This window comes from Anthonomus grandis, chromosome 4 (assembly GCF_022605725.1).
Source record: "Anthonomus grandis grandis chromosome 4, icAntGran1.3, whole genome shotgun sequence".
Classification (NCBI taxonomy): domain Eukaryota; kingdom Metazoa; phylum Arthropoda; class Insecta; order Coleoptera; family Curculionidae; genus Anthonomus; species Anthonomus grandis.
The window spans coordinates 30,752,607-30,765,253 of NC_065549.1; the positions used below are offsets into that span (position 1 = coordinate 30,752,607).

General features: G+C 31.9%; 1 long non-coding RNA gene across 2 annotated transcripts; it reads right to left on the minus strand.

The window, feature by feature from the left end:
- Positions 1-10,085: 10,085 nt before the first annotated feature.
- Positions 10,086-12,292, minus strand: LOC126735103 (uncharacterized). 2 transcript variants are annotated; one of them, XR_007660323.1, is made up of 2 exons: positions 11,374-12,292; positions 10,086-11,256 (listed from the first exon to the last, which is right to left on the minus strand). It is a non-coding gene; the product is annotated as an uncharacterized LOC126735103 (long non-coding RNA). The 2 variants fall into 2 exon arrangements; XR_007660322.1 differs by having other exon boundaries at positions 10,086-11,259.
- Positions 12,293-12,647: the final 355 nt, after the last annotated feature.

Genomic DNA, 12,647 nt, shown 5'->3' on the forward strand with positions numbered 1-12,647 from the left:
GACCACCAACTTTGCGGTAGTTACAGTACTGTAGTATTTATTGGACATATACAGGGTGTCCCGAAATTAAACGTTCATATTTTAACTACGTATTTGAATCAAAATAATTTAAAAGAAAATTTGGTACAGTTTCGAAACTTTTCACTGACTTCAGGGGTGGGTAACACACACATTTATTTTAATGTTTACAATAGAGATGCGGATAAATAGATGAACACACGCATTATGTTTGTGTTGCTAGTTAAACTCTAGCTAAATGTCAATAATTTGACAACCTGTAATTTTATTGAGTATTGGCACAGTATAAAGAACAAGGCAGTAGGTTCACTCTCTTGCGGCCGTTTGAAGTAGGGACTTCTAAACAGTGCCGACTTTTTTTACGCGGTCGTAAATCATTATTTAGTTTCGACGGCAATCCTTTACGATACGGGGGGGGTTTGAAACATTTTTAATAAGGAATATTTTCGTACATCGCGGCGGGCAGCGTGTAATATATGGAATTTTTTGAAATTAAAGGCACTTTGTATTATTGTTAAAATGAAATTGAAAGAATATTATTAAGTATCTCTTTTGAACAAATAACTGTAAGAAAAACACTTGGTAGATAGCTTTACAATTAAGTTTATTAGAATGTACACAATTAAATCTTAGCTTTACGTTCCTTTCATGCTCTTTTCTTAACTGACCAAGAAACTACCTACCTAATATTACATACACTTAATTAATAATAACTTCGTTAATATACCCATTTTTTAAATATTTAATAAAATTTAGATAATAATGTGATAACAACACTCAGCATATGGAACTCGGTAAGAGTGAAATATAAAAAGGCAGTTAAATAAAAAAAACTTATTAAATGCCTAATTATTTGCTTTTTAAATAGGGGATGAAAGAACAAACCACTAAAATTCAAATAAAACGAAAATAGGTGTTTTACAACCTAGAATTCATATAAATATTTAAAATAAATATAGTTTTACATTGGGGATTATAGTACACATCAATATTTTGAAACTTAAACCCTTAAAAACCACCCTTAATGACGAAAAAAATGCAGTTTTAAGTATGGTTAGACGGTATAAGTGGCTAAAATTTATATCATTCAAATGATTGCAATGCAACTAATAATAAATCGGATAGCTTTCACTATTAAAAACCACCACTAATAACAGAATATTACCAAAAATTTTGCATTTTTTTAGATTAAAATCACGATTTAAAAAAAATATGTACTCTAAATCGCTGACACTTTTTGAATTTTTTAGTAGGATCTCAATTTTCCGAGATATTTAAGAAATACTGAAGAAAAACGTGTATTTTTTTCTGTAAACTAATCCATTTTTATTTAAAAAAAAATGTATATCCTCTTTTACTCCTGCAGCTATCTACGCAACATATCGCCGGCATTTTTAAAGTACAAAATTTCCGCACAACGCTATTATAGTTCTAATATTGAAGACGCCCCTGTATAACGCAGTCGCCACCGGGCAGCAAAAAAGAGTAGCATCAGAAAGCGAGTGAGAAAGGCAACATTTTGGGCGGCGCTTAGAGTGATCCTTCTATTCTAGTTTATGTTCGGTGGTATTGGTAAAAAGTAAGCTATTTAAATCTAATGGAGCTATTTTCAAATAGAGAATTGGCAAATGAAAAAAGAAACTACGCAGCTGATGCTAACAGCTAATCCAAAAGGCCCCTTTCTCTATGAGTAATTTTTTTGATTAGGCGTTTGCTTTAGATATTACGATTAAATGATAAGATTGTCAGATTAAACGAAATTCGATTTCCCGCCCTAATTTGGTCACACCTTTCTACCATTTTTATTGGTCCAATTAGGCACGTCAAACTGTCAAGTTAGTTACAACAGTTTCCATTGCCACGCGAGAGGACGCTAGCTGATTTGTCAGAGGAATTTCTATCAGTTTGTCTGCAACCACCACTTCTTTATATTTTTGTGTTTTATGCTACCACCAACATTTAGTCATTATTTTACTCTTTACTCCTATCTATATTTGTGTTCTGTGCTCTACTCATTATTTTACTCTCGGAAATACTCAAAATTATTTTCGGATAAATCTCGCTGAACGCGGACCCGGCTGCCGGCTTAGGCTTGGATGTGAAATTAATTATGTATGTTACGAGGGGAGTTTAATCTGTTTATTTTGATGTTTTGTGAATTTAATATTTTCAATCAATTATATTTTTTATAGAGATTCGTGCCCCTGTGCTTAAAACTTTAAATCTAAAAAGTTGAATCAGTTTTAATCTTCTCTTGATGATGCTAACCTAGTTAGCGAACGCCCCTCGTGATTTAAATAAAGTATTTTGGGTAAGTGGTAAAACTGTTTCATGATATAAGTATTCACACCAAAAGTTCTAAGTATAGGGCTAATAAAAGAGTAATAATAAAAGTAATCATGTTCATCGTATCTTGTAGAGATCATAGATAAACCTAAAAAACAAAAAATGGGTAGACTTATTGTCGAATGTACTTTCTATCGATCCAGACTTACTAGTACTAGTACTTACGATTATAAGGCGACGCATGCAAATAAGTCGACATTGTCACGGCAATAAAAAGAAAGAACACGCCAAAAATGCCGTTAGTTCGCTTATTAGTACCACCGTTAGGTAATAGTTATTTATGTAACAAGTGTGTAAAATGATCCTCTTTTATGAATGGGAAATTTGTCAATTCCCATGAATAAAAAAAAAAGAATTTTACACATACAAAAGGTTTGCTCCTACCTAAGAAAACATTAAGATAAATCAAAAATACCAAATTACTTTACGCACTAGTGCTTAAAAAGAATGTTTTTAATTATAATTAATATATAATTTTTCGACAAATTATAAATTAAATGTTCAATAAACATCAAATAACTTTTAAAAAATACTAAATTTTCGAACTTTTATTCCACCTTTAAAACATAAAATTAAAAAAAAATACGTTTTAAAAGTCTTTTTAGGCACTAGTGCGTAAAAAGTGAAACTTTTATAAACCTTGGGTAAGTATGTAAAGTGAGTGTTTTACGCACGGTAGTAAAAAAAATATATTTTTTAATTTTTTTAAGATGTATAATCAATTTTTAATATTTATTTTCATTCTTCTAATAATCTCTATCTTTTCTTTATATTTTAAACTTCTATACTTCTGTAGAGGCCGAGAACGAATTAGATTGTGATTGTACAGGCGCAAACAATGATATACCACGTACATCAGAATTCGCGTCTATACAGAAGTCTTGTAAACTATAGAACTAAAAGGTATATACATAATTATTGTCTGTAATATTTTTGTTAAAAATGCCGTTATATTTTATACTCCCAGACAAAAGAAGTTTTTGACGAAATTATAATATGAAATTTTAATTTATAGTTTTTTGTATGGTAGAAGTGCTTAATATCTTAACAAATTTGTCATTTCACATCTGCTGAGATGCGCAAGTGTTACGATTTTTTGATATTTTTATTAAATGTTTTATTCACTTATTCATGTAAAAAAAACACATTTCCGGCCTATAATATTGACGAGATATCAAGCACTTTCTGCATAGTTCTAAATGAGTAGAAATCACGGACATTACGAAGAACTCTATGTAGTTATAAAAAAATTGGACTAAAGGTATTGGAAGTTTCTCTTATTTATTTGAAAATATTTCATAAGCAAAAGAGCATGATGAAATTATGAATAAGAACAGTATTGAATGCGAATATATACCGATGGTTCAAATTCAAAAAATTGCGGAGACTACAAAAAATTTAAGAATATGTGTTATATATTTTTCAGAAAGGAAGAAAATTTATAGTAACAAGGAGATAAATGAGAATCAGCGCGAAAATATTATTACACTACATGATCCTGGAATAAAGGAAAATCGAGAATATAGTGATGAAGAAAGAGAATATTTAAGATTATTAATATTTATGCTAATATCATCAAATTGGTTGAAGGTGCCTCTTCAACCGATTCTTTGTTTTTCCCAATAACGGAAAAAATTACTTTAATGCGTAATCATAAAAAATACTTAACAGATAAATATGAACGCAGAGAAATCTACTCAGCAAGTTTCCCAAAATATTATTGCCTCTCATATAAGTGTTTAAAGACAACTTATAAAAGTGTATTATTTTAGTTTATTGTATTATATAAGCTTAAAAACTGTATTCTGCCCATTCTGGTTACAAAACAAAGGTAAAAACACAAAGTCACGGTCTCATCAAATCCATATATTTTTTTAAATGCTACACGTGTTTCGCTCCTATCGGAGCATCATCAGGCCTAGACCTACACAGATCACATTACCTATTTTATTTGATTTGATGAGACCGTGACTTTGTGTTTTTACCTTTGTTTTGTTTTTCGTTTGGTCTCTTAGAGAAAAAACGGATGATACATTTCTACCATTCTGGTTAGCTGAAAGAATGGGCTGGAAGCTGAAAAAATTCAGGCACGAGTGCGACTTAGCCTAAATGCTTGGGCAGGTATTTATCAAAATCGAGTGTTGGGTCCTTATTATATTAATGTAACTCTTGGTGACAGGTGGATTGGAAACAATGGTTCTGTAAGATGACCGGCAAAGTCTTCTGATTTGAATGTTTTAAGTACATTTTTATGGGGAACACTAAAAAATCGAGTCTAGGCGAGGAAAGAATTTAAAAATATTGAGGAGATATTTCAAAGCACTTTTTATTTAGATTTCTGTTTTTTTATAAAAATTGACTGCTGTTGACTATTTAATAGAGTGGCACATAGCTCAACGGCAGCTTATCAGTCTGGAGAACACTAATTGGTGGTGGGTTGGCATGAATTATTCTAGAGATGCTTACTTTTTAAATTGTGGGCGCCATCCAGTTTGGTGTGTAAACAAAAAGAATGTTAAGAAATATAACAAATAGTAAAATACAAAATAAGCTTCAATTAGTAACACTATATTAGAAAATATCCAAATACTGGTCAATGTTCATTGTTGAAACTTTCAATGAAACAAATCATTGTCGTTAAAATAAGACAGTTGCTTGTTAAAAGTACAACCCCTGAAACCAAAACTCTATGCACCAAAGTTAAACATTAAAAAAAATCAATAACCCGCTAATATGTAGCTACCCTTTGACCAAAGTCAATAACATACTGCACGGCACACTGCACATGTACCAAATCAAATAAAAATAAATATACCTTTCAGTGCGGTTGCTTACATAAAATACTGTTTGAAAATCAGAATAGTAAAATTAAAAGGGATTAATACGTTGACTGCCATGTGTATATACAGGGTGTCCCAGCGAAAACGAAACAGAGGTATTTTTGGTATGAAAAAAAATTTTTTTTACAAAAATCTCGAACACGTCGATTTTATTTTCGAGGGGGGCAACTTTTCCTTACCAAGGCACCCTCAAACCAGTAACCCCCTTCGAGGGGGTGGGATCACCCCTAAAATCTTAAATAAAAAGAGGGGTCGTGTGATACCTTATTTTAAAGGTCTTTTAATTCTGAATATAACTGCCAAATTTGAAGTGGCTAAAATTTTTTATCCGGATATGACAGCTTGTCAAAATTGTAGAAACAGCGAAAATGAAAAAGGTATTTTGAACTCTGTTTTGGATAATATTTTTAAAAGAATAAGGAAGTCCTAATTTCAAAGAAGTCACTTATTAATTAAGAGGCCACCCTAATACCTGGAACCCTTTACGAGGTTGAAAGCACCCCTTAAATCTTAAATAGAAAAAGGGGTCGTGTCATTCCTTATTTTGAAGGCCTTTTTACTCTGAATTTAAATGGTGACTTCTGAGTGACTGATGGATATCTTGTGGATATAAAAATAGCAAGAAATACAATCTTTACTGCCAGTAAAAGTGGAGAGATAAGAAATACCTACCCTTTTCCTTTTGTGTCTTTTAAATAAAACAAGTTTATTTAAATTACGTCAATTTATTAAATGTTCAAATTGTGCCCCGCCTACTTCCATGCAGGAATACAGGTTTTGCTCAAAACGATGCCTGACGTTTTGTAGAACTTCAGGTGTAATCATCTGACACTCATTTATAATTCTCTGGCGTAAGTCTTCTAGGGTGTCTGGTTGGGTAGCGTAAACTTTTGTTTTTAAATGCCCCCATAAAAAAAATCTAATGGGGTTAAATCGGGTGACCTAGCTGGCCATTCCATAAAAGGTCCTCTCCTTCCAATCCAACGATCAGGAAATATCTTATCAAGATATTGCCTCACACCAGCAGCATAATGTGGAGGCGCTCCGTCTTGTTGGAAAACGACTTGATCATCATCAGAATGATTTCCGCCTTCCATTATTTCTACTATTCTTGGATATACGGCATTTTCCAAGAGATCTCGGTACATTTCTCCATTCAAATTTCCAGGCAGAAAAAACGGACCAACAATGGAGCCGCCCAAGATTCCCGCCCAAACATTTAACTTCTCAGGGAACTGGGTATGAACTTCACGAAACTGGCCCGGATTTGCATTTGACCAGTAGCGGCAGTTATGACGATTTACGTTGCCATTAAGAAAAAAAGTACATTCATCTGAAAAGCAAATGTTGTAAATAAGACGCGGATTAACAGTTATCATATCACTAAGCGATTCACAAAATTGCACTCGTCTGTCAAAATCGTCCTCATTCAGTTCTTGCACCAGATGAATTTTGTAAGCATGGAATTTATTATGCTTAAGTATCCTATGAACACTACTTTTGCTTACTCCTGTACTCGTCGCCAATTTTCTGACACTTATGCCTGGCTCGGCATGAAGTTGACCTAGGACAGTTATTTGCATTGCTTCATTGACAACAACAGCATTTTGAACCTCACGCTTTTTATTTAAGACACTGCCAGATTCCCTAAATTTAGCAACTATTTCTAGAACGTATTTTCTGTTGACTCGTTTTTCTGGATGAAGGTCATTAAATTCTTGTACCGTTTTATTGGCACAATTGTTATGCCGAAAGAAAAACTCTATCATCTCAACCCTCTCTGCAGTAGAATAAACCATTGCTAACAGTGTTTCAACACGTAAAAGACTGGGTAATAATTTAAAACTATTTAAATAAATGCTGCTTTATGACCAATGATATTTAGCAAGCTAAATAAATTCTTCAGATACTTGTGTTTGCATTTTATTTGGTATTTTGTTTTTATTTATGATATGCTGATAAGGTGTAATAGCAATAATATTAACATATCTAATAAATTATTTTTTATCATGTTTTAATGATCCAATAAAAAAAATTGTAAGAAAGGGTTTCAGGCATAAAGGTTTTTTTAGGGATTTTTTCCAGAATTTTATTTGGCTTTCATATCCAGAAGAAATCCATCAGTCACTCAGAAGTCACCATTTAAATTTAAAGTGAAAACGCTTTCAACATTAGGTATAACACGATCCCTCTTTCTGTTTAAGATTTAAGGGGTGCTTTCAACCCCTCGTAAAGGATTCCAGGTATTAGGTGGCCTCTTAATTAATAAGTGACCCCTACGAAAATAGGATTTCCTTGTTCTTTTAAAAATATTATCCAAAAAAGAGTCCATAATACCTTTTTCATTTTCGCTGTTTCCGCAATTTTGACAAGCTGTTTTATCCAGAGAAATAATTTTAGCCACTTCAAATTTGGCAGTTATATTCAGAATTAAAAGACCTTTAAAAAAGGTATCATACGACCCCACTTTCCATTTAGGATTTTAGGGGTGATTCCACCCCCTCGAAGGGGGTTGCTGGTATGAGGGTGCCTTAGTAAGGAAAAGTTGTCCCCCTCAAAAATAAAATCGACTTGTTCGAGATTTTTGAAAAAAAAAATTTTTTTCATACCGAAAATAGCTCTGTTTCGTTTTCGCTGGGACACCCTGTATATTATACACAGCGTGTGTGTCACTGGCGCCATGTGTATAAAATATATACATAGTTCTATTGATGACTGCAGGCCACGTGTATACGACTTATGCACACATTACCTGTATTTCTTATTGGTTCTCTATTTGTCCGGCGTAGGACTAACATATAATAGGTGATATGTTAGTGATAGTGTTAATGGAAAAATACACCAAATATTTAAAAAATTGTGGAAAAAGTGGCATAATTGATAAAAATATGGAAAACTCCTTTATTACTTTAACTTGGCTTTATGAATTACAAAAAAACATGTACAAAACTTGTTTGCTGTGAGCCTTAGCGTACTTTCTATCATATTCACTTTTGTTCTTATTATAGCAAAACTTACACCTATATTTGGATCTAAAATCTACTTATTAGAAAACAAAATTAATAAAACACTCCCGGCGCACCTGACCCAAGTTCTGATATACGCCCGGCAGTCAACGTGTTAAATAAAATATTATTTCAGGAGACATAAAATTTACGTTACAGTGCAGATTACTCAAAAAGAACTTTGGACACTTGACAACAATTATTAAATAAGGAGTCATAAAATGATATAAATTAGCCAATATGACTAGTCCCAAAGTCAAAATATTAATATCACATCAGAAATCATGACATTGCTTACACATGCCTTTTTTCTGGTTTCACCTGGCAGCCCATTGTACAGATTCAAGGACAGCAGCTAACTAAGGTCCAACCAATAGCGTCATGAAGAAGCAATAAATCATGATAAAGCTCTAATTTATGATGGGAAATGTGAACAGAACCTGAGATGACTCAGGATTGTCTTGAGATGGCCTTTAAGACTTAATACTTCGCTTATGACTCGGCTTTAGACTTAGCTTAAGATCTGTCTTAAGATCTAGCTTAAAACCTCATCTAAGATCTGACGTAAAAGCTTACTTAAGATCCTCAGGATGTTAAAAACCCTTTTATAAAGTGTATTGAGTCTTCACGTTACATGACTAGTGTTGTCATGAGGTAACCATGAGGTCGAACCTCTGTCTCTCTAGAAATCGAACTTGTTAACCTGAAGACTACACCATTTAGAAAGAAAACCAAAACGCAATTTCTGGGTACCACTTCGGTGGATAATCTTACGCAATCCTAGTTTTACAACAATTAAGAATACAACGTTACCCCGCTTAGATTTAAGTTGCAGCGAGTACGGAAATCAATCTAATCCCAAAAGGTAAAGTGTTCAAAGTACAAGAAATATAGTCGCAACAACAGCCCGGTATCCAAAATGCCAATATGTAAAAAGTTGACCTTGAGCATAACGTACGTGACCAATAACAAAGGAGAGAGAAAAACAACTTGATGCCAGTAAATTGTTTAAAAATTTTAAGCAAAGAACAGCTAACGCCATCTAAGAGTTTCTATTTTTACAATGCTATTAACTGCACGAGATCGCGATACTTTACACTAGAAGTCGCGATCAGTACTATCTTCATAAAATATTAAATTATTACATTATAAAAGCAACCAAAAAAAAACGCTACAATGTTAATAGAGTGGTTAACTATTATTAGGAAGTTTAACAGATAGGTAGACGAGAAATAAATCGCGAGTTGCTCAATATTCGTAAGAGAGTGCAGCTGAGCGTGTGTCAGGGGCAACCATTTGAGCACTTAATATAATTCTGTTTGAAAGTTTCTCTATTTTTTTTTTAATAAATAGGTTATTTTAGTCCTTTTTAAAATATTTACAGGTGTTTTGAAAATAATAAGGTTGTAACCCTAAAGTAATGTGTGTGCACTACTACGGTATTAGATTGCTAGTATTTCTCACAGATTACAAATATATAGAGAAGTAGTGGTTGCATACAAACTGATATTCTTCTGACAAATCAGCTACCGTCCTCTCTCTTGGCAACGGAAACTGTTGTAACTAACTTGACAGTTTGACGTGCCTAATTGAACCAATCAAAATGGTAGAAAGGCGTGGCCAAATTAAGGCGGAAAAACAAATTTCATTTAATCCTAATATCTAAAGCAAACGCTTACTCAATAAGGTTACTCATAGAGAAAAGGGCATTTTTGATTAGGTGTTAGCATCAGATATTGACCTGAACAAAAATAAGACTTTTCAGCTTTATTTTACATATCTAAATGAGTTAATTTACTGCAATAATCTACGACAGTGTGCTAACAGTAGTGTACGACATATCACCAATTGGAAAAATGGAAAAAAAAACAATGAATTTCTTTAATACATTTATTAATAAATTTTCCTGAAAAAGATTACATAAAATGATATACATAATATATAATAATTTATTACTACAGACATAAAAATTAGAATTAATCTAAAAATGTTTAAAAGTACTTTGTTAGCAGTGAACTACCCTAATTTTAAACAGATTAGAAAAGGTTGTCAAAATTTTTGGGCTATTTTCTCATCGTACATCTAAAGGCATTCCCCTTAGGTTAATAATATCCTCATTTTATTAACACAAAGATTCAATAGAGGATAAATTATCCTTATTTAATATGTACTTGTATTTGTTTCCTAAAGAAAAATTAAACAGATTTTAAAATTAATTAAAAATTCTATAGCAGAGAATTATCGAAAGAAACAATATACCCATCTACAAAACAAAATAAACCCTTTGAAAATGAAAACAACTTTTTAGTATAAACATATATCACTTACATAGTATATATTTGTTGGTCTCTTATAATGCTAACAATATATCTTGGAACTATAATATTAATAAAAACTTGTAACAAAAGTTTTTAACTCAAAAGTCCGAAAATTTTTAGAAGAATATTTTAATTAAAAATTATGCTAAATAAATCTAACGTGGTTAATTTCCATTCTTCAAGCTTAGATTAAAGTGGTTTAACGAAACAGTTTCCCGCATTTTAATTTAATTAATCGTGATTTAACTATTTTTAAAATAGAAAAAAGAGCATTTGGTCAAATTAAGAAGAAAATTTTGAATCTTTCTCTTAACTACATGTATGACTTTCATCACCTTTAGACCATCAGGAACGGCACCACTAAAAATTTCTGATTTATGGGTCGAAAGATAATTATAAGAACCATAACCTATTGATAATATTAAATGCTTGTTTTTATACATTAAAGTAAAACAGATTTGTGTTTAAGTAAAGCCAGTTCTACAGAGGTATCTATGGATATTTTTCCTCTGTATTGCAAAAATTTGGGAAAGACAAGCTTTGGGAGTTGATTCCACAGACTTGCACTTCTCCATAAAAAGGAGTCTCGATATAGCGACTAGAACGTCGCTATGTGCCTCTGCAGATGCACTCGATATCCATGAGTCGTACCTGCCTATCGAATAGATCTTGCGTGTATGGAATGATATGGGCCAGTTCGGAAGAGCATTTGCCGTTAGCAGAGGCATTCTTCTTTGTAAATACAAATCTTCTTTGTACAAACAATATTACAATTCTTCTTTGTAATACAACTTTGTAAATCAATTTGAGTCTTAGCTGCGTTAAACTCAAGCAAAGTGCACTCACCTCACTCCAAAATGATGTGAAGGTCGGCATTAATTGTTACCTGGCGACGCCTATGCCACTAGATGTTCTCCGATGTCATCTGGTTGGGCAAATTGAATGAAGACACCAATGTTCTTGTCGTCAGCAAAGCTGTAAATTGGATTAGAAGTCTTGTCGAGAAGGTCTTGTTTTACAACAAAAAGAAGGTAGGGGACAAGATACATCCACATTAATTTGAAGACTCTGTGAGGTGTGTCCATCAACTACAACAATAAATACTGATCTTCTTCTCAATAAATAAATATATTTTCACGTGTTCGGGTGTGCTGTATAGCACTGTTGCAGAAAAATGCTATTTCTCATGCAAATAAAATGTAAAACAATTTCTAACAATACCTCTTAAAACCGAATATTTAAAACACCACTTTTTTATAGTTAATACTACACTATCTTCTTGTAGTCCTGCGTAGAAATAAATATTTTGTCAATTTTGTCAATAGTACAGGTGTAAAATGTTCAAAAGTTATAAGATTATTGCTACTATAGTAATAGGAGTGTTTTTAAATATTTATTAAATTAATAATGGAAAATGCAATTTTAAATTACTTTAATACATAAACTACATAAACACTAATGTGACCTCTTTCTCTTTTTTAATATCTCTTTCATTTAATTAAATAAAGTTATGAATTAATTTGGATGGTTAGGCCTAATTTCAGGTACCTAACTGCCTTTGAATTTAAATAAACAGGAATGGTGGCACACTAAACGTTTTTTATTTACTTTATTTCACAACTCCACTACAAAAACGGACTACTTCTTTAATCTTTATTTTATGTTTTGCTTAAAATTTGATTTGACACATTAGATCAGAATTTACTAAGAGAGTAGTAACTATCCTATATGTGCAAACTGCATTGGATCTTATACAATATATCAGTTTTACTTCTATTATTTAACTCACCCACATTCTAATGCTTTTTGCTTATATAGGTTTGGGTTTTGTTGAGGTTTTTCCCAAAGCTATTAGGCTAATTAAAATAAAGTCGTTAATCAATATTTGTATTTACCAACGAAAAGTTAAACCTACTTTAGCTTATAAATAAAATCCTCATGTATTTAATAACCATTTAATTTTTATTATTTATTGACTTAACTATGTAAATAAAATTTAATTAACTGTGAAGCTACATGAATATTTTTAAGTAATTAAACCATATTGCATTTAAAAAGCAAATAATATGGTTTGTATTAGATCTTTGAATGGTGGTTAATTGAATTTAAAAAATATTTGT